The sequence below is a fragment of the Pantherophis guttatus genome, chromosome 1, assembly GCF_059756535.1.
Source record: "Pantherophis guttatus breed Tessera chromosome 1, ASM5975653v1, whole genome shotgun sequence".
Taxonomy (NCBI): domain Eukaryota; kingdom Metazoa; phylum Chordata; class Lepidosauria; order Squamata; family Colubridae; genus Pantherophis; species Pantherophis guttatus.
This window is the reverse complement of record NC_142063.1, coordinates 32,197,166-32,224,517: the sequence shown is the minus strand read 5'-3', so window position 1 is coordinate 32,224,517 and position 27,352 is coordinate 32,197,166. Positions and strand designations below refer to the sequence as shown.

Genomic DNA, 27,352 nt, shown 5'->3' with positions numbered 1-27,352 from the left:
GGCGGGAAAGAGATACATTGCAGTGAAGAGAAAACTGGAAGGTGAATGTTGAAGGGAAGAGACCAAGCCGGAAGGAAAAGCAAACAGGCTGTGACTGTTGTTATCTTTGTGTGTCTGTGCTGAGAAAGAAAGTGCTCAAAGCAACTTATAGCCCACCACTGTTTTGCAAGCTGAGACACTGTACAAGCAGTTTAAAAGAAGCTGATTTAAGACAGGTCAATACACATTTTATGTGTGACTTTGATGAAATCATGGGGAGGAGTGTATTTTAGTATTTACAGTATTTATTAAAATGTATATGGTTGCCCATGTTACTCTCAGTGATTCTGGGTTGTTTGCAAGGATAAAACTCTAATGCAAAAAACAAAAAACAAAAACAAACAATAAACCCCCACGTCCCTGGTGACAACAATTGGAAGAACCACTTGATGGGCTCCATATCATTCTGGGGGTCCCCAGGCTTGGTAATCTTATCTCTGCAGAGGTGACGTTCCATAGGGAGGGAGCCATGGCCTTTTCTTGGTCCCGCTAGATGAACCTCCTTGGAGAGAGATCCATAGCACCCCCTGCCTCCTCACTCTGGTGGGTCAGATAGATATGACTGGGAAAAGTCAATCTTCAAAAAACCTGGTCCCAAACCATTTAGGGTTTGAAGGTGATAACCAGAACTTTGAATTGGTCCTGGAAGCGAATCAGCAGCCAATGCAGCTCTTGTAGGAGAGGTAACACACGCGCAAATCTAGGCTTGCACAAAACTATGCAGGGTGCTGCATTTTGAAACTTCTGGACAGCCCCATGTAGGTAAGGGTTCCCCTCGCACATATGTGCTAGTCGTTCCCGACTCTAAGGGGCAGTGCTCATCTCCATTTCAAAGCCAAAGAGCCAGCTCTGTCTGAAGACGTCTCCGTGGTCATGTGGCCGGCAGGACTAAATGCCAAAGGTGCACGGAGCACTGTTACCTTCTCACCAAAGGTAGTCCCTATTTTTCTACTTGCATTTTTTACGTGCTTTCGAACTGCTAGGTTGGCAGAAGCTGGGACAAGTAACGGGAGCTCACCCCGTTACACAGCACTAGGGATTCGAACCGCTGAACTGCTGACCTTTCTATCGACAAGCTCAGGATCTTAGCCACTGAGCTACCATGTCCCTGCCCCATGTAGAGTATGTTGCAATAATTAAGATGGGAGATGACTTAGTCTTGAGTGACTGTTAGCAGGGATTGGTCCAGGAAAGGACTTAACTGATACACAACCTGCAGTTGTGCAAAGGCCCTCCTGGCCACGACTGCCATCTGCTCCTTGAGCAGGAGTCATGAGTCCAGGAGAGCCCCCAGATTATGGCAACACCAGAGATGGCAATTCTCCATGGACTAAAGAACCCCAACTCACAGCCTTTCTGTCTTGCCAGGGCCCATTGCTCCCCATTCTGCCCTTACCAACCTCCAGGCACTGTGAGAGGGAGTTCACAACATCACTTAATTCACCATGGGCTCAGACAATATGCTGGGTGTTATCAGCATACTAATGAAATCTCAGCCCATGGTAGTAGTTGATCTTGCCGGTAGCTTCGTGTAGATGTTAAACAGAAGCAGAAAAAGATACTGAGTACTGTTACCCAAATTGAGGCAACTATGGATTATCCACTAATCATTGCTAAGCGCATTGGTTTAATGCAATGTGTGACTGTAATTACTGTCTTAGAAGTACTGACAAATTGGGCAGCTAGATTCAAACTTTTTTTTCCCTCCACCAGAATTCCTAGATATTGAAGCTGTTCCATTGATGAGAAAACCAAATGAGAGCATTTAGGCAGCACAATACTTGGTCATTTAGCAAATTTAGAATTTGCTAAAATTGTGGCTTATCACTCTAAGCTGCAGATAAATATTCAACTAGAATATTTTGAAATTGCAGTTTCCTACAAAGAAAATATGAGCGGTATACCTAATTGATATAAATACACTTTAGTTGGTATGAAAATAATCACTAGAACTTGATTTATATATATTGATTTATAAATGTAAATTAAGTTGTTATGCCTCCCCCGGAATGTAACATAGATATATTGTACCGAATGTTAAGTTATTAAGGTACTACTTATAGGCATGTATGTTATTTGTTTTGTTGTTTTGTTTGTCATTTATCTGGTGTATTGTCTTCTTTTTTAATGACAAATGTAAATAAAGATTATTTTTTTTAAAAAAAGAAAGAACTTCACAGAAAAAAAAATCACTAGAACTTATATAAGGAATCTCAAATTAAGGTTTCCCTGTTAAATATATAATATACTATTATAACAAGTATCATTTGAAAAAAATGGACTTTTAAAAAAATAAATAGAATTTCATATAGGTAGTCCTTGACTTACAACCAGAGTTTGGATTGGAAAATATATTGTTAAATCGAGCGGTCATTAAGTGGGGTATCACATGACCGTACCTGGTTTTGTTATCTTTTTTTTTTACTATAGTCATTAAGCAAGACATCATGTGACCTTAACTTGCAATATCCTGCCAGCTTCCCCATTAACTTTGCTTCACAGAATCCAGCTGAGAAGGTTGCAAATGGGATCAAACAGCAATGCTTTAACCATCATAAAAACACGCCAGTTGCCAAACATTCAAATCGTGATCTGGTGACCATAGGGATGCTGCAATGATTGTAAGCATGAGGACTCTTTGTAAGTTACATTTTTCAGGGCTATTGTAACTTGAATTGTCACTAAACGATCATAAGTCAAGGACTTCCTGTATTAAAGCAGTTTAATATTAAGAATATTAAACTACTTTAATGATTTTTTTTCCAGTCTGTCTTTAAAAAGATAATAAATATGGCAAACTCAGTTACTGGTAATTGCAAAGTTAAAGGATATTCACCCTGTTCAGAAATGATGGTTAAAATAAACTTAGTTCCACAATTTTGAGGGAAGGGTGAGACAAAGTGAAAGGAATAACCCGAAGTTGCTTTTATACACATCATCCTGTAGTTATCCAAAACAGGCTTCTACATTTGTTCAAGACATGGTTAATTTAATCTTAAGATATTAATGGAAGTGAACACTTAGGGAAAGTACGAAGCAAAAATTTCATTTAGATTTCAAGTCAGATTTAACCAGGCTTTAGTCAAACGTGAATAAGGTTATTCCACAAAAAAGATACTACCCATGCTATATCATCAAGCAACTTCAGCCTTCGAACCTTACTGTAAAATATATATTTAGTCTGGTTATGTTGATGTTATCAAAACTACATAAAACTGAAGGACACTCAGTGAAACCTGCCCTTCAAGGAGATCAATCTAGTTTCTAGTTCCACATCAAGCCTGAAGCCATGAAATAAATCTGGATATTTTGGTTCATCCAGAACTGAGACTTCATTACCCATAAGTCTTTGCCAACGGTCAGGATGACTGAGGCCGATTTACGCACCCCTGGAAGACATCAAATTATATCCTCACATTTTAACCACTCAGGATCATTGTCCATATCCTCAAGATGTATGAAGTAAAAATTACACCTTACAAGTACACAAGTAATAGCTACGTTTCTTTCAATTACATCAACTGAACCAGATATATATGTATCCCAATCAACACAAATACAAGTTATTTTATCTCCAATCCCAAACAAAGTGATCATTATAGGCTATTAAGTCATTTTTGAGTATTTCTTGTTAGTCACAACAGAAAAGGCCTCCCACTTATCAACATCATAATAAAAAAAAAGCTCCAATGGATATGTTTATACAAACATACCATGGAAAAGAAACCTTAATAAATTTCCACCCATCATCAGTCTACTTCATCCCAGTTTCACCCAACAACACCCAACAACACTGAGATATTGCCCTACTTGTTCCATCAACTTCAACTCTGTCAGTCTGATGAAACAAAGAGCTTTGTGATACTGTAAAATTGTGTGTTTATTGCATAATACGATACCTGGCTGGGAAGGGATCCTGTCCTCGCCCTGGATATCTCATTCTTCCTGCTTCCTCTCCCAACCCCACAGTGATTCAGAATTCCTTCAGAAAAGTAGCAATAAAAACATTTCTTGGAAGAGGGAAAGGCAAGTTTTCATGAATAAGCTGTCATAAAATATGAATAGCAATTTAGATAGTGGCTTGCAGAAGTGTTCATATAATTGTCATGTCCGTGGCATAGTAAATTTAATTTTTGCTTATTTTTGTCTATGGCAAATAAATTTAACACATAAATAAATAAAATAGTATAAGAGCTATATAAATCATAGCTGGTTGGGGAATTCTGGGAGTTGAAGTCCACAGGTCTTAAAGTTGCCAAGGTTGGACACCCCAATATAAATAATAGATAGGATTACACCAAAGGTACATATGCAGATTTATTTCGGATAGAAACAATTTCATTTTTCTTTCTGCAAACTACCCATCACTTTTAGAAACTGTCTTCTTATGACTGTAACCTTGTTGCTGGTATCCTTAAGATTTATATTGACTGTTTCCCTATGACTATCATTAAGTGTTGTACTTTATGATTCTTGACGAACGTATCTTTTCTTTTATGTACACTGAGAGCGTATGCACCAAGACAAATTCCTTGTGTGTCCAATCACCCTTGGCCAATAAAGAATTCTATTCTATGCTTCTCTTTAAAAATTGAAAGATCATGGACTTTGATAGCCCTGTTATTTGTGAACATGGGGAAGTAGCAGTTGCCCCTTAAGGATCATATTTTGTATTCCTGTACCCAAGTGTCGCCTCCTTTGGCAGCAGCTGTTCAGGACTTTCTGCAGAACATCTTCATCCCCTCTTACTCTCAAAAACACATTTCAAGAGAACAGAACATGCTGCACACACACAAGTCATATCCAGAACCAAGACAGCTTGATAATTGTCACAATGCCTTAAGTCAAGACCCAGCAAGCTTTCCCAGGACTTCCCAGGTTATGCATGATTTTCCAAAGAAGTGGTGTATATTTCTCAAAATGGAGGCTCCATGTTGCAACATTTTGTTCCAAATAAGAGTTATCATCTGTGAACATTACCATCATACAGAATTTCTCCAATGTATTACCAACTATATAAAACACTTCATATATATCTTTAAGTGGGTTGTTTTAAAGAAGATAATGTATTATATACAGTGTGCGTATGTATTGTATTTTTTAAAGCAAACCCATTTAAAAGGAAAATATATTTAATATTTTATTCATTTGTTTATTATAATTTCTGTCATGTTCTTATTGACCTTCAATTCAGTTTCCTGAATGTTTGTTGCCTAAATATTAAAAAACCTTATGTACCATTGGGTTCAGAATGATCAGATTCACATCACTTTTATTAACTCCACTGCTAATTTGAGATCAAACAAATGGAGGATAAAGCTTTTTCACAATTATTAACCAATTACAGTGATAAGGAAATTAGGCACAGATGAACTGGGTAATGGCTCTGTTTTGGTGATCCTGGGTTTTCTGTAGTCTGGCTGACTTTTGTTAAAATGCTGGCCTATTATTATTATTATTATTATTATTATTATTATTATTATTATTATTATTATTATTTATTGGTTAATCTTTAGTGAAATTCACAGCCTTTGAGGCTGGTTAATAGCTCAGCAGCTCGAGTCCTAACCAAGGACCTAGGAACTGTTAAGGTATCGTCAGAGGATGTAAGCTGTTCCGAGTAAGGTGGTTTTTTGTAGAGTCAAAATGTTCAAGTCCGGCAAATTTAGAATTTCTAAATAGCGGGGTAGCCCTTTGGGTATTGCTCCGAGGGCTCCAATTACAATCGGGACAACACACGATTTCTTTTTCCACAGTCGCTCAACTTCAATTTGTAAGTCCCGGTACTTTGTGATTTTTTCTTGCTGCTTATCTTCAATTCGTGCATCACCAGGTATTGCAATGTCAATGAACCATACTTTTTTCTTTTCAACTATTGTTATGTCAGGTGTGTTGTGGACCAAGTGCCTGTCAGTCTGAATCCTAAAGTCCCACAAGATCTTGAGTTGTTGTTGTTGTTGTTGTTGTTGTTGTTGTTGTTATTATTATTGTTATTATTATTATTATTATTATTAAAATTTATATGCCGCCCCTCTCTGGAGACTCAGGGCAGCATAAGTACTCCTTTTATGCCTCCTGAGCCATGTCAGTTTAGATAAAGCCAGAAAATTGGCCTGAATGATTTTGGGGACGAGCAATTAAGAACCAAAATGAGCGCCTTAGCTTTGCAGAAGCTTAAGATACTATTTTGCACGTCAATACATCTGGAATACTTTTTTTTTTTTAAAAAAGGAGCTTTACCTAACCACTCAGGTCCATGCCTGCTATGCAAAGCCTTGTGTGGTTTTTGGAGAATGGAAATTGTACATTCCAGAGCTACAAAAGAGACTAGAACACAACTCCATAACTACATCTGGAAGGCTTCAGGGCCCCTAGGAAATTCATAGCAGAGGACAGATTTTAACCAGGACTGAACTTGGAATTGAAGAGTCCTGGTTGAAATCTGTCCTCTGCTATGGGGACAGACAGATTATATATACAGTATAAAAACCCCTCACCATGCCAGATTCACATCCCTAAACAAAATTTGTTTCTAAGAAGAATCTTTCTGCAATAGGCTTCCATAAGGTAAACTGCTGGCCCTCCTGGAAGTGTGGTGTTCAGCCACCACAGCATGACTTAACAAAACAGTATACACGGGATTAGACTCTGCATTGGGACAACAGAATTTGTTTTCTCCCCCACCCCAAACATTGGCATATATGGACATCTGGTTTGAAATAATTCATACAAAACTGAGGATCAGCCCCAGGACATACGTGTGAAATGTCATCTTGCACAAGGAGTATTTTTCCAGAGTCTTTGGGGGATTAGCTTAGTTTAAGCCACTCTTAATATTGTTTACTGGAGCCACAAATAGATAAGATTAACTTTTCACATTTAAAACCTTCCTCTTGCCTAAAGCAACCCAGCACCATTCATTAAATTTTTACATTGCTCTCTCTTTTCTCCTCTTTTCCTGATATCAAAGCTAGCCTTGAAAAATCTTTTTAGAGTATTTATGATGATCAAAATGGCAACATGACCAAAGATACTACTCTGGTATCAGAGTAGACCAAAAATTCTTACTTCCTAAACAAAAAAACCCCAACTGTTATATCAAAATGAATGGGGCATTCTCTCATCCCATTAAACAATTAAGTCACATGCCATCCCAAGGTAGGTATACACTCATGGAAATGTATCTTGCTATGTGGCCTCAGCGTAAATGGCGATTCTGCTCTACTCACCACCACATGCAGCGATAGTTTAGACCCAACAGTAAGCTTTTAAAACCACAAAAAGGGTGAGGACGTGACTAACTTAATCATCATACATTGCTCACTGTCCATCACTATGCACTACGTAGCACATTCCTTTGGGAAGATAAGCAGCATGAAAGTGCTTGCCTGTCAGCACACATGATTAGGGAAGAGGTTGCTGTCTATGGTCTGGTGAGCTTCCCTAGATGAGGTTACTTCAGATACTTTGCAGCCAGGTAGGAGGCTGATAAGGAAGAAACACCAAGTCCATCCTAAAAGACTAACAGCCGAAAGGAAGCCAGGGTAAAATAATGGGAAATGGAGTCTTTGTTATCATTGTCTGGAGAGATTCAGGATCTTTACCATGCATCCATGTAGAATGGATACTATTAACCCTAGTAGATCAAGAGCTGTTATATTTTATTAGAAAGTATTATTAGCATACATCCCCAAAGAATTTCAACAGTTTCTTCTCAGTCATGGCTGCAACTGCTATTTTTATATTTTGTGTCATTCATGTCATTGCATATGTACAGGTAGCAACTGCTTTTCTGAAATCAGCGAATGTTGTCACACATGAGGGGAGGAGAGAAGAACAGCTCCTTTGAAGCCATTCAAAAACTTTATGGTTGAATTAAATTTTAGAACAAGGATTTCCTTGGTTGACAGATCACACTATTTAGTTTCTACAATATTAAACACCTTTAAAACCAAGAAGTTATTTTTCCCTATAAATCACAGCTGTTTGAAACAGGTAAGGAAAATATTTATTGTTTAAATGTTATTGGCACAACAATTTTACCCCACTAAATTCCACTGTATTTAAGCTGTGAGCAAAGTGAACAACCGATGGACCATGGGATGCATAACACCGCCAGGACCTCTTCTGCAGCTCCTAGAGTGTTCTATTTTCAGTTGTTTCTTGTTTGCATGGAGGTGATTGGAGGGGAAAAATAGGCATTAAGCCTATTTTGTTCTTTAAAGCATTTCTAAACTTCATGAAAACCAAGCTGTATTTTTTGTTTCCCCCCATTTGTGTCAATAAAGTTCCCCACCTATGCAGTGTGCTAACTGCTATCATCTCCAGTGGAAATATCCTAGGAAGGAAGGGAGGGAGAAAGAAAGAGAAAGAAAGAAGAGAAAAGCAAGCAAGCAAGCAAGCAAACAAACAAGCAAAAGACAGACAGACAGACAGACAGACAGACAGACAGACAAACAGGGGATTGTGTGGTGTTTTCCTGGAGTGAAATATTTATGTTGCAGGGGTCACCTACAATCTTTTTCAACCGAGTGATTTTTGACTGTAAAAGTGAATGGATTTCTTGTTGTTGTATATTGCCTGGGGCATGCCTGGTCAGAACAGTAGGGATCCACACCCAACATACAATGAATAACAGGAAAGATATACAAACTTTGAAATACAGAGCAACTGGATTTGCAAACATCTTAGAATGCTATTTAAATTCCACGCTCCTCTAAGAAATCTGACAAGATAACTTTGGGGGATCTATTGCAGTGCTTAACACTGCATATCCATGTATGTTCCTTTTACATATTTATGAATAAAGCACAAGTCTTTGGTGACTTCATTCTAGGAGTGGCCAACCCAAGTATATATTATAACTGTAAACCTGGCTGCCACCACTTAAGAGAATTGGGGCATGAATAACAGGCCCTTAAACTGCCTGCAGCAAGTTACCACATATATAATAATCCAATTAAAAAACTACTTTTGCAAAAAGCCAACTGGCTCTGACCATCCTGGAACAAATGCCAAAGCCAGCAACAACTGGGAAAAAGGTCTGCTGAGCCTCGCATAAAGATACCCCATGTGTTAGCCTTACATGATGGCAAGAAGTCCAGCTTGCCCATAAATACCTTGACCCACTGCATGCCAAGAAGAGAGGTAATCATTGCACAGAACATTGAAGGGGGGGGGGAAGAAAAATTAAAAATCAGTGTTAAGTTTTATTTTATAAATATTTGCTAGTTAATCTTGACATTTTTCTTCTCCCGGGCAGGAAGTGTTTTAACTCAGATTTGTACAGACTGAGAAAAACAAGGCCAGTAGAACAGTTCTTCCTTGGAGATAAGTATCAGACAAGGAATTCCTAAGATAGTTTTCTGTATATCTCTGGTCTTATGCAGAGAGATCACCTTCCCCCTCCCATTAGGGATCTAATGTGTTCAGCAGAGGAGATTAGAACATAGAACAATAGAGTTGGAAGCAGTGGTGAGTTGCTACCGGTTCTCCCCGGTTCGGGCGAGCCGGTAGCGGAGATGGTGAGGTGAGAGCGAACCAGTTTGCTCCAACTGTCAGTTGGGCCCTCCTGCCTGCCCCTGCGCTATACCTACCTATATTCATTTATTTTTAGTCCAGCTGATAGGCATGGCAGAGCGGATTGCCGTGCCTCAGCTGTTCTGAAATTCAATGCACTTCCGCGAAGCAAATCACGCGCAAAGCATGTGCGCGAAGTGAACTGGTGGTAACACTGTTTGAAACCCACCACTGGTTGGAAGGGACCTCAGAAGTCTTCTAGTCCAACCCCTTGCTCGAGCAGGAGATAGATTTTATATCATTTCAGGTAAATGATTGTCCAGTCTCTTTATAAGACAAGTTACAGGAACACTGAATAAGACTCTTATTCAGTGTTTCTGTACTTTGGCAATTTAAGATATGTGGACTTCAACTCCCAGAATCTGGCTAGGGAATTCTGGGAGTTGATGTTCACAGAAAGTTGTCATGATTATAAAACAGTGCTCTAATATAATGCCTAAGAGATTTAGGACATTTTGCTCTTTATATAAGAATGCTTTAAGACCATCTGATCATGCAAGATTACTAAAACCTTCAAAGCTTTCCAGAAGGTAATACTGTAGAGAAGTTCTTAGTGGTAGCTCACTGACTGCCAAATCTCCCCTAAAAATGTGCCAGGTCTTATGTCTGCTATTCTTTCTAGGTCAGGCAAAGATTTTATTTGCCCAACAATCAAACTGCTGTGTTTATAATTCACATTATAATCAAGAGGATTCCTGTCCTTGTCTTCAGCTGCTATAGTTGCTTGTGTTTTAGTTTTACTTGTTTAATCTTGTTGGCTGCTAAGAAATGTTGTCTATTATTTTTTTAAACCTCAAAAAAAAAAAAGTGTGGAGTTTCTCTCTGATCTCTTCCCTGTAATTCCAAAAGTACAGTAAAATGGTTTGGCCAAACCCTTCTAGACTGAAGCTAGAGGCCACTGGAAATGTGTGGCTGCTATTGTATTCTGCAGGTGTTGTCACAACCCTGCCAACTATTGTTCTTATCAGTGGAAGCAGATAACAGAGGCTGGAAAACATGGAGAGAAAGTAACACCAGCAATAACTGAGGAAGAGAGGAGGGATTGATATAGGACTGTAATTTGGGAACGGTAGTCTCATATTCCTTCTCATCTACCTGCATACAGTGCAGTTGGGTGAGATTTGAAGCTGCATTGCACACATTGAACTTAAAGCATCAGAATGATTGTTCTTATATCACGCTTGAGGCACACAAACAAGTTTGGCCAAAACAGCTTTTTGAAAATGAAAGACTGCCAAGTTAGACTTAAGACAGTATTCACTAAGTTAACAGCAAAGATCCAAACAGATTTTTTAATTCAAAAGAGTTTCCTTTAAATGCCCCACATTTAAATGCTCCATTTAAACTTAAAGAGTCAGTGATTCAAATCAAAACTGCATTCTGCATAAATTGGCACAAGCTTATTTGTGCTACCAGCAATATATGTGCTTTTAAAAACAGACATTAAAAAACTGGGAAAGAGAGAGAAACTCCTCATCTGTGAGATGGCATTGCAAAGAAAGGTCATGGAGGTACTTTTCTTTGTCCTCCCTAAAAAGAAAGGAGGAACACTTTGAAGAAAAAAGAAAAAGTCACAGCAAGTGGGATTTTTAGAATTTTTGTGCATGTTGATTATTTTTGTTTATTTTCAGCCTTGTTATACAAGATAAGACTCAAGGTTTAGGAATTCCCAGAGCACAAAAACAGTTGGCTTCTTCTTTCTCTACTATTCAAGCTAAGTGTTGTGGTTTTATATTGCATGCAATCCAGCAGTCTAAATCAGTGAAAAATTACTAATCATTTGCTATGGACAGAAATAATTATAGTTTAGGCATAATATTACAAGGCTATATTATCAGAACTATTTAATGGATCATTTTGAAGCTCAATGTTTATCATCCATTAACATTTTAGCACTTAGAATAGCTTGAACTCAAATTCTCTGCTGAAACCCAAGATCCACTTCTAACTCCCAGTTCAAGTCAGGTCAGGTCAGGTCAGGTAGAAGGCTACTTAGTGTGAGAGATTGGCCATAGAGCTACCTTTCACAGTATCAGTATCTTTATGATACTGTACCATTTTCATGGCCTAGTCAATACAAATTTATTTGCTTATGTTGAGCAAAATCTTAATTTGTGTTTCAATGGACACATTCTGTTGTGTACTTACAAAATGCAGACATATAAAATGGCTTTCTGAACAAGGAAAATAATTATGCCACTAGAAAGCTGTTTATAATTTTCATATTTTTTTTAAAAATGTGCATATTAATAATAATCTGATACATTTTCCTGACTTTATAGCAGGCAAAGAAACATGCACTGACCAGCATTATCAAACTTGTATAAGAAGAAAAAGTTTTACTTTAGCGCAAGATGCACTCATGTTTTTAATTTTAAAACTGATGGATACATTCCAGGAACTCTACTCCATAATAGATGGGAGTGAGTTATTATCTCAAGTGTTTTGAAGATAGTAGAGATTAAAGTGTTCAGCCAACTAATCTGTACTAGGATGGCTAGAAGTATCTTATGGATGTTCATCACCTGGTCTTAAAAACCTATCTGCCAAGCAGCTGGGGGATGGTAACGAAGATTTTAAAAAAATCAGTTGAAGCAGCATTGATAGGTTCAGTAAGGCTCAAAGGTTCAAATGATAGAATCAAAGCCCAAATGATCCAGTACAATTTTAGACTATGGACAGGGCAGAGAACTTCTACTTTGTTTTTAATATAGATTTCAGGCCCCTAAAACTGAGAATAGGATCCCAAAATACACCAGGTAACATTTTATGGAACTTCAGAAAAAGGAGCATGAATTAGCAGAGAAGGTAGTTTTGAAGCCCCTTGCTATGCTTTCAGTGTCTGCTGGTTATCATGACAAGGCAATACTAGCTAAATCCTGAAATGTTTGAGGGCCATAAGAATTCCTAACAATTCTAGGAACAGACAGTACTTAGAGGAGGTATCTAACAGCTGGGAATTGCTCTAGAACAGCAGGTAAACAGCCTTGGCGGTAAGCCATTGAGTGACTAATAATCAGGAAGAGGTAGATTTGGTGTCTGTGGGGGAGTGGGGAATACAGGCAAAACAAACAACATAAACATAACTTGCACAGAAATAGGCTATTTTGATCCTGTTAGAGAAGTCCACGGGGTGCTCCGAATGCAAAACAATCTGCATTTGAAATGTCTTCCTTACCATTGTGTTTCTAGGCAGTTACTCACCTGGGGCTTGCAAACATTAGCAGAGCTAACGTTTCCTGGAAACATCACAAACTTGAAGAGACAGAGAACCCCCAGGCATTCCATTCTCAAAATCTTGCAACTTTAATACATTTAGAACTCTATCTACTGCTCCATACCGAAAACAGTTACTATTATATTGCTTATAAGGATCCCTCCATCACTGAGGACATTCAAAAACTAGTAATTAATTCAGAGATTGTGTGTGTGTGTTCTGAACTGCCAAATAAGCTCAAGAAACAAATGGATAACAAAGCCCCTACTCACTTGCTTCAATCTAGATCCAGATTCTGAGTACCATTCAAGGTGCTAATGGTCTTCTACAAAACTCTTTGTGGAACAGAACCAGGAAATCTGTTGGACTGCACCTCTCTCATTGTTTCCAACTGTTAATATGAACAAAACAAAAAAAAATGAAAGGAATCCCATCAATTAAGCAATGCCATTTAATGGGAAGCAGGAGGGATGGCTTCTTTGCTATCCCACTGCCCTTTTAAATAATATCCAGAGGTCTGTTTGATGGACTCAGATACAGTGATGATGAGTACACCTTGAAAGACCACGTTAGGGACAGATCTTCATGCAGAAAATCTAAGAACTGACACTAACTTGATGGCATGCAATCAATCAATCAATCATATCTGGTGGGCCTGGTGGCTCAGCAGACTGAAAGCATTGTGATTAAGACCAGCTGCCTGCAATTACTGTAAGTTCAAATCTCGCCAAGGCTCAAGGTTGACTCAGCCTTCCATCCTTTCTAAGGTAGGTGAAATGAGGACCCAGTTTGTGGGGGCAATAAGCTGACTTTGTATAAATATACAAAAAGTATGAAGGCTATTGCTTAACGCGAGAGCCTTGGTAGTACAGTGGTTTAAGGCACCCTGTTATTAAGCTGGTTATTAAGACCAGCTGCCTGCAATTACTGTAAGTTCAAATCTCGCCAAGGCTCAAGGTTGACTCAGCCTTCCATCCTTTCTAAGGTAGGTAAATTGAGGACCCAGTTGTGGGGGCAATAAGTTGACTTTGTATAAATATACAAAAGGATGAAGGCTATTGCTTAGCACATTGTAAGCCGCCCTGAGTCTTCGGAGAAGGGCGGCATATAAATCAAATTTTAAAAAAAAACGCATTGTAAGCCGCCCTGAGTCTCCGGAGAAGGGCGGCATATAAATCAAATTAAAAAATAAAAATATCTATATTATGTAATATTTTAATTTTCTGCCTGTGGGATAGAGAAGATTGTTGTGAGACTTGGAACAGTGATTTCTGAACACTAAGAAACAGAAGAAGGTGGCTTCTATCATTTTAGAGAACGGACACACAAGATCTCTCTGATAACCAATACTGAATTTGCACTGTGGTCTTTGCTTGCTGAGTCCAGATGTTATTCTAAAGTAAATGAGATGCTATATTAATGAACGAAGCATTATAATATATATTAGCTGTGGTTTCAGGGTCCAAGTTAGGAATATTTTATTGTTTGGGAATATATTCGGAACTACTACAACAACAAAATCCATAACTTTTTTGAGAGAGAATCATTCCCTTTGTTCTCATCTAGATATTGTATACTAATCTATCCAAATCCTGTATTTCCGGATGTTTTGAATATTCTGGCAGGAAGTTCAGTACTACCAAGTTGGGGAAGGCCAAGATATATCACTCTTTAATGTACTAATCCCATCCAGCCCTATTTTCTCAAACACACACATTGTAAACCAGTTTAGGAAGCTGAGGTTCTCTTGCTCATCATCTCCTATGATGAGTTCTACATTGAAGAGTTTATTTTTATCCTATGAAAAACTTATGAATGCACACTCTTCCAAGAAAGCCTCTATGTGTTATTTTCAATGATAGTCTCTGAGCTTGAAAGCTAATAAAATAAAAGTTTCTGAGAGTTCTCTTGTAAAGAAAAGAATACAGGTTGTCCTTGACTTACATCCATAAAGGAGCCTGCCCATAATGGTTGTAAGTCGTGAAGTTATAAAGTCCATGTGACTGATCCAATTTTATGACCTTTTTTGCAATGATTGCTAAGTAAATGACATGTTCATTAAGAAAACCCATTGTTTGCTAGAGAGCATTTTTGCCAAAAACCAGAAGTTTTTTGGTTTTCAGCCAAAACATCATAAATCACACTCATGTGAGTGTGGGATGCTCAAATGGCCATAAATTTGAATCTGTTGCCAAGTGCCTGAAATGCAGTTAGAGGTGGCCATCAGGACATCAGAACCACGTCATACTTTTGGGGAGGTCCATCGTAACTTCAAAAGCTGCTAAGCAACCAGTTGAAATTCAAAGACTAATGCTGTACATATGCCAAAGTGTTTCCCCCCTGCAACCTTTATGCCATATGATGCTTGTTTAATTTAACCACCCACATCAAGTTGGTTGATATGGGTAGTCATGAGTAAACATCTAGGACATGAATAAGTATCTAAGCTAGTGTTTCTCAAAGTATAGTCTATGGAGTTTTACTGTGTGATCTGCCACAACCTTCTCACATTCATGAGCTAAAACTTGCTTGCTGCTTCAGCTATGACTCTCCATGCATGAAAATAGTTTGAAAGAGTCCATTCACAACTAGTCTTCTTTGTTCAACTGTTGCTCAAGAAAATGTTCTGACCTAGGCTTCCTTAGAAAGCATGAAGCAAAGTCTTAATCCCAGTAAAACCTCTTTTATTAACACAACTATGAATTCTGTTCATTCACAGTCAACAAGGCTTTGGTAAACAGTCGTTCAGAGGAATGTTTATCAACCCCCACCTTATCTCACTTGGAACGCTGCCAGAGAACCAATTTCCAAATGCAGAGCACTGAGTCTATTAGAGTCACAAACAGAATTTTCCAATCTTGAAACAAGATGAACTAATTGCTTCCTGCAAAAGCTCACATCCCGTTCGCTCCTCTTTTATGTCCTATGGGAGGAGCCAATCATCTCCAAGGTGTGGCCTTACTCCCAAGTCTACCCTGCTTTCTTAATTGTTCTTGTCTTCTGGCAGCTTTGCGCGTGCGCACACTGGGAACGGGCTCCAGCTGTACCTCTGCCTCGCTGCTGTCTAACTCCCTCTCTGCCTCCAACGCAGAGCCCTCATCCGAGTTTTACTCAGCCCCCAGGACTGGCCCAAGTTCCTCCCCAACTTCCTCACTGTCCAACTCTATTGTCAGCTCTGCTGGCAACCGGTGGGGCCACAACAGAAAGGAGCAGAAGTTACTTCTCTGAAATGTTCAAGCAAGTAATCTTATTCACATTGCTACATATATGGTGATGAATATCTAAATATGAGAATTCATTGGGTTTGAGATCCATCTGCCCCCACCCTCTTAGTTCTCATCGATTTCTATTAAATGAAGTTTCTTGACCAGTGAATTTATGATAAATACTATTATGTATGGGAAGATAAAATAATTCAAATGGTAAATAAATAATACAATTTGGATTTAAAAGTTTGGTATAAAATGAGCTTTAGATGATTTTTAATGCAGGGATAAAAAGACATACGCAACTGCAACCATAATCATCGCTTATTCATCCAAAACACATGCTCTTAAAAACAAAAGTAGATGGAGGGGTTAATTTGTTTAATCAGGCAGCCTTTGCATTTCTTCAAATGTTTACATAGTGTTCCATAATTACTGAAAATTTGAGGAGAAATGACCTAGATCTTTGGATATGGTAATAAGATAGGTGTTTATTATAACAAGAAACCACTAGTGCTTATTTCACTGGCAGTATGTTCCAAATTGTTAGGGTCAGCCCAATGTATTATGCTGCATGAAGGAAAAACAAGATTTTATTGATTGATGGTGCATTTTTACTTTAGGTACAATCCGAGTCAATGTTGGCAATATGACAGCATCCTCCACTGTATCTGAACGTTGATTAGCTTTGAAGCTGCAGAATATACATCATTACCTCCATCATCTTTCTATCACTTTCCACCAGCCATTATTTCTGCCACTTGAAGTGCTTCACTCAATCTAACAACAGCCCCAAGTACTGAAAAATGCATAAAATCACTGGGCACATCAGTACATTTTCCACTTGGGGTAGAATTTTCAATACTCTACAAATCCTTAAGCCCCAAGCAACATGTGGTATAGGAACTTTGTATTTAATCATGAAAATCCTCTGCTCCTCCCTTGCCTCTAAACTCTCCCCCCTCAGCCCTACTTACTTCTTTAATTTGCCATAAATTATAGTCAAGAGCCATGAGTGTGCAATGCATGTTGCTTGGATCTTGCTTGCTACCTCCTCCTGTGAGTTGACCCGAGAACTATCATAGCTCCATCTGGGATGTGATTAGCATATCATGAAAACCAGGTGCTACGACTTGTTCCTCCATGAAAAAAATCAGAAAAAGAAATTGCAAACAATCTGCATAACATATCAAACAACCACAGAAAAACTTGTTTGTTAGTGGCCGGCCAAACCTATGTATGAGAAGCCACAGAATCCGTAACACCAGTTTATTCATAACCCGTACTGTGCTTTTTAATGTGACATACAAAATTTGATAGCCTGTCAAGCATTATTCTGTTCAGAATCTCAAGATTTTTTTTAAAGCCACGTTGGTAATCATAGGTTTAACCTGGAATGTTATAATGAAAGAAATCTGTTGCCTCCATACCCTACGCATTACTGCCTGTTGGAAATAAGATGGTATGCATAGTAAATTGTTCGACATCTTCACACATTTCTTATAAGTATGACCCATGACTTGAATTTATGCATGAATTTATGTAAAGAAGCTGCAACTGGCTGGGTTCACACATCAGAATAAATTAGATGACACCAATATGGCTGGTTCCTACCCCTGAGCCTCAAGCTGTAGATTACTAATTCTGTTATCCTACCATAATAATTAAATCACCACGGGGTGCAAGGCGGAGAGGATATAGGAGAAAAAGAATCTGTAGCAAATTCCACCTTAGAAATATCCTGTTAAGCAACCATCAGTTCTACTAGCCAAACTATGCAACCCAGTGTTATTCCAAGGGGAATGCTCAGAAGAGAGGTTTTGGAAATCCCCATCTAAACATAACCCAGGTACTGTTTGGAAGAGGGGCTAAAGTAAAAGTTTGGTTGGCAGGATCTCAGCATTCTTGGCCATGCCAGAAGACTGTGGACACAAATCATCCTGTTATATAATACTGTACACCAATAATATACATCATATTTTAAGAGATCAACCTTTAAAAAAGGTTCCTGGCATAAAGATCTTTCAAAATAAATTTCTGCAGATGTAGAAACAAAGAAAAAAGATGGGGACACTGGTAAATGAGTTACCACATACTGTAACTCTGGCCTCCACTTTGATTGAAAATAAACAACATGCTAAAAACCATATGCAAAAGATAGACTTTGAGAAAAAGTGTATAGAGGGGCAGCATAACCTAACCAGGCTAACCATGTTCTCACACAGTTGAGATTAACAAATGATCATTTACTGGGCAATTTATGGCAGAAAGGTACCATGTTTAGGGAATAACACATCTATGGCCCTACAATGTAGAAGGCCGTTGCTTATTTTCTTTTCTGTTTGTCTCGGTGATGTAAATATAATGGGTGGTGATGGGTGACAATCTTATAGCATCACAGATATTTCTTCTGAAGAAGACTACACCTAGTTCCACCTCATGGCTCCACTACAGTTGTGAAGACCTGCCCCACTCATGACTAGTAAAACAGGATAGAATGATCACCATTACAAGAAATTCTTACTTTCTGATATTAATCCTAAAATAGCATATAAGGTTTCCAGGTTTTATGTGGTGGCATATAAAATTAGACAAAGCATAATTAAGAGCAATTGAACTTGTTGGACTAGGGAATGGCTGTGTCTTAGCATTACCCACTGGTCTTTTTTTTTTAATTATTTTATGTCAACTACTGTCAACTGTATCTTCCTCAGATTTGTCAGGGGCTCTCTAATTCTACATTTTAAGTTAGTTTTAACCAATAAGTATGAAGCCTTTTAGCTGATTTCTCTGTATTGTTCCTCCCTAATTATTTTTTGATGTCCTGGATATTTGAAAACTATTTTTCCCCTTTTTTTCCTTTCTTATTTTCTATTGGTTAATGACCACAATAACATTATTTGATTTGAGGTTGTGAAGACGTTCTTATTTCAGTAGTTATTCAAGTTATTTTAAAATTGGGCATTTTATAAAAGGATACTTCAAAATTCTTTTTATATATATATTATGATGTTGGATCAATTTAATTATTAGATAGATTTCCCCATCTGGAATATTTGTTTATTTAATAACATATTTGTGTTAACTAAGGATAGGAAAGCTAATAACTATTATAAACTAAAATAAATATATTTAAAAAGGGTATTTCAGTATACTTAACTTTGTTCTGTCCCGTTCTATTATAGCAACTGCCTACACAAGTCATTCTATCTATTTGCTACCTTTCTTGCTGCCAAAAATTCAGAGGCAATGTACGAAATACAGCACTGTGACTATTCACCCACATCCAGTACATCCCATCCTGGCAGGCAGAAATTGCAAGGTAGAGATTCAGATGGAGATTTTTCCCTATCCCCCACTTTCTCTGCTTCTTCCTCTTTCCATTTAAAAGCCAAACAAACACGAAAATGACAGGAATAAAACCCAAGGCATTGCTTTTGTTCAGCAATATACTTTTCTATTCAGGTACGATTTCTATTCCTAAATAGAAAGTAATTATTTCTGATAATTACTTTCAAAACAGATCAATAATTTCTGTGGCCTTGTGTGGTTATTGATACAATGTTGTGTGGGAACATCTTTTGTCCTAATTAAAACGATTAAAGAGAAAATAAAGTCAGCCTTTAAAATTAGGACATTTAAGCTCCTTATAAATTAGATCATTACCAAGTACTTCTCATGGTTGCTTAGGGTACACATTCAATCTGACTGACTTTTTACCTGCCATAAAGTCATTGCCAACTCTTAGTGTTGATAGGTTTTCTCCATGATGATCTATCCCTAATCTGGTCTTTCAAGGACACCCCACACTGTAAATAGGTCCATCCATCTTGCTGCTGGTCATCCTCTTCCTTTTCTTTCCCCCTTCATTAGAGTCTTTTCCAGTAAGCTACTTTTTCACATAATGTATCCAAATAAGAATAGTTTGAGCCCGATCATTTATGCCTCAAGGGAGAATTCTGAGTTGGTTGGTTTGATGATCCATCCGTTTGTTTTTTTGGCTTTCCAAAGGTGTTCTCAGGAGTCCTCTCCAAGACCAAAGTTCAAAAAGTGTCAATACTTTGCCCATCTTGCTTCTTCAAAACAATTCACCATGAAGGCAAGTCAATCTTCTATGAAGATCATCAGTCCTTGGCTTTCTTATATCTCAAGGGAGAGTCTTATTCAATCTTTTTACCCATCCTTCTCCAAACTTGTCCCACTACTAATAGAAATACAAATGCCATTCTTCATATGAAAATCCTCAGCAGAAAAAAGAGACACACCCCATTCAGGATTGTATTGTAATTTATTACCCAATCCAGAAGAACCAGATAGATTTGGGCAGGCAATATGGTGCCCACAGGTCCCTCCCTTGACACCTCACCCTAGCAGAATTTAATGAATTTTTAAAAGAATTTTGTTTTTAAAAAGTGGCAAAACAAAAAAAAAATGACCTTCGATATAGTCACAATGAATCACGAAACCTTTAGATTTCATATAGTATCACAGGCATTCTAGGAAAGTGAAAGTTATTGGTGGCTTCACTTCAATATTTAGTTTGTAATCTGGAAGCCAAGTCATAGGCTGTTCAACATTTATGTGAAGCCGCTGGGTGAGATCATCCGTGGTTTTGGGGTGAGAGTCCATCAGTACGCTTATGACACTCAGTTGTACATCTCCACCCGAGACCACCCCAATGATGCCCTTGATGTGATGTCTCGCTGCCTGGAGGCCGTGCGGGTCTGGATGGGGAGAAATAGGCTCAGACTCAACCCTTCCAAGACTGAGTAGCTGTGGCTTCCGGCATCCCGATATAGTCAGCTGGTACCATCGCTGAGTATTGGGGGTGAATCTCTGCCCCCCACAGAGAGGGCTCGCAATCTGGGCGTCCTCCTGGACACACAGCTGTCTTTTGAAGAGCATATGATGGCCATGGCCAGGGGGGCTTTTTATCAGGTTCGCCTGATTCGCCAGTTGCAGCCCTTTCTGCACCAGGATGCCTTGCGCACGATCACTCACGCCCTTGTCACCTCCCGGCTGGACTATTGTAATGCTCTCTACATGGGGCTCCCCTTGAAGAGCACTTGGAGGCTCCAGCTGGTCCAGAATGTGGCCGCACGGGTGGTTATGGGCGCAACCCGTTGTGCCCACGTGACACCCCTCTTGCGCGAGCTGCACTGGCTCCCAGTAGTCTTCCGGGTGCGATTCAAGGTGTTGGTTACCACCTTTAAAGCGCTCCATGGCATAGGACCGAGTACCTTTGAGACCGACTTCTGCCACCAACAGCCTCCCACTGCCCAGTTCGCTCCCACAGAGAGGGTCTCCTCAGGGTGCCATCAGCCAAATTATGTCAGCTGGCGACACCCGGGGGGGGCCTTCTCTGTGGGAGCCCCTGCCCTGTGGAATGAACTGCCCCCGGAAATGCGTAAGATCTCTGACCTCCGTGTATTTTGCTGTGCCCTCAAGACCCTGCTGTTCCGCCAAGCCGGGCTATCAATATAATGATTTTTAAACTGGGTGTTTTAAATTTTTGGGGTTTTAAATCTGAGCCGAAATTATGTAATAATTTTAATTATTTTTAACTGATGTTTGTCTTTGTGTTTTTAATAGGCTGTACACCGCCCTGAGTCCTTCGGGAGAAGGGTAGTATAGAATTAAAATTATTTATTTATTTATTTATTTATTTATTTATTTATTTATTTATTTATTGCAACAGGACTTAAAAAGATCATTTATAAAGATGCTCCTATTCCAAAAAATAGCTCATTTTTAGTACCGTTGTCTGTCTATTCTAGAAAACTAGATTACATTACAGGGGTAGTCTAATAATGGACTAGTTAATTGGGTTGTAATTTGGAAAGATAGAATGAGAAGAGCAGAGAAAGGGAAGCTTGGTATAACCTTTTTTCTAGCTCAGGAAAACAACTCAGGATGCAAAAGAATAGGTAGAGGCTACCAAGACAGTAATTACTAGTAATTGTTTGGAGGCAGAATGAGGAGGAAAATGAAATGAGCAGAGAATTGATTTATGGTAGACAACTCAAATGCACTATATCCATCTTCAAATCTAGTTTTCTCCAGTTTTTAAGGGACTAGATTTTTCTTAATTACCATGCTGTTTGTAGTGCAGTCGCAACACAACTGGTGGAAAACAAATGCAGGAAAGATGCTACTAATAATAACAGTAATAGTGGTGGTAGCAATAATAATAGTAGCAGTAGTGATGCCACTCAATGTCTAACTACATTTCTCAAAATCAGTGGAGTAAAATATCATGGTGTGTGTAGAGATAGTAAAGCAGGAGGAAGAAGATTAGTTGAAAAGGAAAGGTTAGTTTACATACAATACACTATAATCTCTGCTAATCATTAAAGCAGCTTTCTTCCATGTGAGCCTGAAAGTGGGGGGGGGAGGGAGGGAGGGAGGGGAACATGCCACCACTTCAAGGAAGCCAATCATTCAACTATGGAAACTTCTAAAGCAATGGTTCATGGGAATGCAACTCCATTCAGCATCAAAAACGATATTTCACTGGAATTGTTTACCTAGAGACCCAAACTCCCACTCTGCTTTGGGGGGATTCAGATAGAGTTTGTTTTTTCTCATTGGGACCAAGGGTACTGGGTTAGCATTTTTGCTGCATAATCTAGCCCAGGGATGTATAGGCACTGTTAGTATATTGATGGCACTAAATCCCTTGCTAGCAGATGACCTTGCTTAGAAGTCACCTATTCTATAAGCTTCATATAGATGTTAGGATGTTAGGAAAGGACCAGAAAGATACCTGAGATACTCAACAAAGTACAAGTCCCTGGGCAGATTTCTCCTCTCCACTCTCCACCTCAACTGGGATGTCCCCCCTCAAGAAGAAGAACCACTGCAAAACAACAACACCTATACCATTTCAAGGAGGTGGGCCAGAGAAATACCAAAGCTGAGCATATCAAAAGCTACTGAAAGATTAAAGAGAATCAAGAGGCATCTCCAAGTGTGACTAATGCAGCTTTCATGCTCTGCCCTGGCCTCAAACTCAACTCCCAAGGCTCTTTTAATACAAAGGGAAGCTTAGAGACAGGTCCAAAATTACTCAGAATAGTTGAATCAAGCAAAGGCTTCTTTTCAGCAGGAAGTACATCACAGCCTCTTTCATAGATAAGGGAAACATTTCCTCAAAGAAGGGTTGCTTACTGCTAAAATTCAACTTTCTGCCACCTTATGGGAGCTCTTAACTAAACATGAGGGCAGAAATCCGACTGAGAAGTGGGAGAATTAATACTGCAAAGTATTCCCACTTCTTTGGGAGTGACTCAAATTGAGCCCAGATCACTTCACAGAAGGAAGCCCCAATCACTTTGATTGGATTGGATTACTGCAACCCACTCTACCTGGCTTGTTCTTGAAGACCAGCTGAAGTTACAGATGGTCCAGAATATCTAACGCCAGCCACACTGATGGCAGGGATATTTCCCAGCAGCAAGTCATTCTATTTTCATTGGTATCTAACGCCATTAGAACGCTGCGATAATTCTTCACGCCAGATGTTCTTACCGATTGTGTTTTCCTAAAAGGGAACAAGTAACATTCTGCAAAGTAACAAATTATTTTCTTTTGCCTTTTGATTTGCCATTGTGTAGGTCAGTTATATGAGCTCTTTCCAGTGTCCAGTCAGACTCAAATTGGGTCTTCCTCCAATGAGGAACCATATTTTCTAAGCCCATGTTGGCAAACTTATGGCACGTGTGCTGGAAGTGGCACGCAGAGCCATCACTCTGGGCACATGAGCCGTCGCCTGTTGCTTTTCCAGGTTCTGGCACGCTGGCCAGTTGGTTTTCACACTACACACTAGGCGGCTGCTCTTCTGGTTTCCGGCACGCGCATGCACACCAGCCAGCTGGTCTTCATGTGCGCATGCATGCCGGAAACCAGAAAACCAGGTGGTCGGTGTGCATGCGCTCACCGGAAAAGCAGCCACCCGGCATGTGTATGCGCACAGGGCGGCTATTCTTCCGGTTTCCGGCAGGTGCGTTCCCGTTTCGGCACTCATTGTGTAAAGATGGTGTGAGAAAAACCTTAAAATGTTGTCATACCTCATTCATTAATCTGACCGTTTCCAGACGAAATTGTAAAGCTATTCCTCTGTAGAACACAAAGGATATTAACATTGCAGGCATAGTCTAAAAGATACAGTCATATTTCAGTTCTACTTCACCATAAAATGACATTTGTTGGTAGGAATTGGCACGTTCAGAGTCTACATTTTTTAACCCTTTCAAAAACAATATCAGCTAGAGCCCATGTATTAATTTGTTTCCCCCAAAGATTATACTACACCTGTCTACCTGAACTGGCAATGGTTTTCTCCATGGTTTTCTCCATAGACTCGGACTCTAACCTCTTGCTATCCAGATATACTGGAATCACAGGGCCCAAAATTCCTAGCCAGCCTTTATCCCCACTTGATTAGAAGGACAAATGCAGCACAATTGAAAGGTGGAAGCTTAGAGAAAGCTGCTTAAAATATTTTCAATATTTGGCAGTAAAACTATGGCATTATGCATACTGAAGATAATGCATTACCAACTCATTAATAAACGCTCTCCCTAAAATATTGAATGCTTATACTTTGCTCTGCCTAGGGAAAGAGGTGTGTGAGAAAACAATTAGGTTGTAAATACATGGTCATACTAAAACTCAGTCTTAAAGATAGGTTAGTTGCTACGTTTATCTAACGTTACACCAATGTTCAAATAATGTTATTTATTGAAAACATTTATTTAGCCGCCCATCTTATAACCAACTCGGGGTATCATGATGTTGTACTTTAACGTAATGGCCCATTCCCATAACATGTCAAAACAATGAATGGGTTCCTGACACATTTTTTTTAAAATTTGATTTATATGCCGCCCTTCTCCGGAGACTCAGGGCGGCTTACAATGCGTTAAGCAATAGCCTTCATACTTTTGTATATTTATACAAAGTCAGCTTATTGCCCCCACAAACTGGGTCCTCATTTAACCTACCTTAGAAAGGATGGAAGGCTGAGTCAACCTTGAGCCTGGTAAGATTTGAACCTGCAGTAATTGCAGGCAGCTGTGTTAATAACAGGTTGCTTTAAACCACTGTACTACATTGAATCACAAACCACCCAATTACATTTCAGCCTAGTCTACAAGTAATGTGTTGTATGAAACCAGTGAAAATGTTGCTCAATAGACCGCTTGAAGTGTCTGCAAAGCAGTCCAGAAGTCTGTTTTACAAATTAGTTGTCATTTATCTTATGCAAATTCCTGGACTACAAAATAAACAATAAGAATAGTTCAGTGACAATGTGTGCAAATTAGACACCTTGCACTCTAGTCCTGTAAAATTACAGGATTAATTAGATATTTCAGTGTAGAACTAAAAATTAAAAGCAATCACAGGATGGGTCTGTGACTGAACTACCCCTTCCTAGCTTTTCTACTCTACGAATATGAACCAAATTTAGAATTTTGTAAGGCAGATCTGATTTGGAATATTCCCTCATTCCTTTATTTATATATTTTACCCCACGGAATCAGTTTTTCAACCTCAATAATTTTAAAGTGTGTGGCTTTCAACTCCCAGAATTCCCCCGCTAGGAAACACTCCCCAAAGCTTTGATTAAAGAGAACAGTTTCTCAGTTTCTGGAATACTAGGAGAGTTGGAACTATTCTAACTTCTGAGAAACGTATCACTTTCTACAAAATCTTTAGATGAGATCCTTTATGTAAAAAATCCAAGCTAATGGCAGACAGTTCAGAAATTGAGACTTTACATTTCTCATAAATGTTTAAAAGTGGTGGGACTGTAATCAACAAGAGTCAGAGAAAGGTGGACTGGATTCCTCCTCTGCAAGAGTAAATCCAATGTTATGCATTCTATCCTGGAAGCCCAATACTGAAGTTTTCAATCAAATTAATAAAAACCAACATCATGGAGTTAACATGAGAATCCATATGAGCTGGCATAGTATTTGAACTAGATTGTGACCTGGATTTGGAAGGCTAAATTCATTTCCCAGCTAATCTGAGCTGATGATAGGACAAATTGCCTATCAGTTGCCTGTGTTCAGTTGCCCATAAAGATGGGAAATAGTCAATACATAATTCCCTGGGCTGTTGGATCCAGAAGAGCTAGAAAAAAATGTAAACACACTTTAATCAATACCAACATCTAAAATAGTATCATTGACCCTTGGCTAATACCTTGTCCAAGTAAAATAGCTTCGTGTTAACTCAAGAGCAAAGATATGCACACATTAGCCATCTGATAACGAACAAATTGAAATAATGATGTAGCAAAGGTAGGGTATAATGAAGATCAATAGCACAAAACTGCTACCATTCGACGCAAGGTAGATACAATTCATCACAGGTAGGTCCAATGCCTTAATAACGTTCAATTAAGTATAAAAGATGGACTTTCTAGTCATTGATATAGAACATGGTGCACAATGAAGTACATTTGTTTGCAGCCTTAATCCATCCGGATGCCCTTTCCACACAACTGCCACTGCATGTGGACATGTCAAAGCACACGAAGCATTGCTGCAAAATGGCAAACCACCTTTTGTTACCATCTCTGCATTTTTCTTCTCAGCTTTCAGCCCGTTTCAGAAAAGCCCCTCACAGCTCTTGTGCACAAAGAATAAAGCTACAGCATTTTTTTTTAAAAAAAAGAAGAAATCCTACTGTAATTTTGCAACAGGCATTGAGCAAGCGTGTTAGCATAGAGTGGGATTAGGAAAGGAAGAGGCGGCTAGGGAAACACCCTGTGCGATTTAGGCATCTCATGCCTGCCTACGATTTCCTCTTGGTTTCTATGAATGCAACAGGGGAACCCACCCACACCTGTCACTAAGGAATTGCCAGCCTTTTCTTTCTTCGCTGCTTCTCAAACAGAGCTGCGCCTTGGCAAAACTCACACTACCCTATTTTTAACCTAATCCCCTCCTATTTAACATCCACTAACTCCAGACTTGGACCCCAGAGCAGGAAGAAAGCTAAACAGATGCAAGCTCCCAAGCCTCAATTATACAATAAAATAAAGCTAACCTAGGATGTGTTCACATTGGTCACCAGAAGTCAATCTTGAGTCGAAGAAGTCCTTTACATCACAAGACTGGGCTCCTCCTCCTCCTCCATTCATACCTTCACCTGCATCCCATTTTTCCAGAGGCTGAAAAACAGACCACCGCCAGCCACACCCTTCCACGGTTACCAGGCAAAAGTGGGATCTGGGAAACCCAGAGCTAGGAAAAAGCAGCAATGCTTCAACAGCATAGGTAACCATAGCAACTCGATT

General features: G+C 39.1%; 1 protein-coding gene across 8 annotated transcripts in view; it reads right to left on the bottom strand.

Annotated features, from left to right (window-relative positions):
• DAAM1 (dishevelled associated activator of morphogenesis 1) overlaps positions 1–27,352 on the bottom strand; it is a 163,529-nt gene that overhangs the window by 134,122 nt on the left and 2,055 nt on the right. For 2 of the 8 annotated variants that reach the window (XM_034433501.3, XM_034433504.3), the window contains exons 2-3: positions 13,108–13,226; positions 3,939–4,021 (exon numbers count right to left, since the gene is read on the bottom strand). The exons of 2 other annotated variants lie outside the window; for them this stretch is intronic. The gene's annotated coding sequence lies outside the window, so the exon portion shown is untranslated. The remainder of the gene's footprint in view (positions 1–3,938; positions 4,022–13,107; positions 13,227–27,352) is intronic. 4 more of the 8 variants (XM_060693423.2, XM_087871245.1, XM_034433503.3 and 1 more) reach the window with 2 other exon arrangements.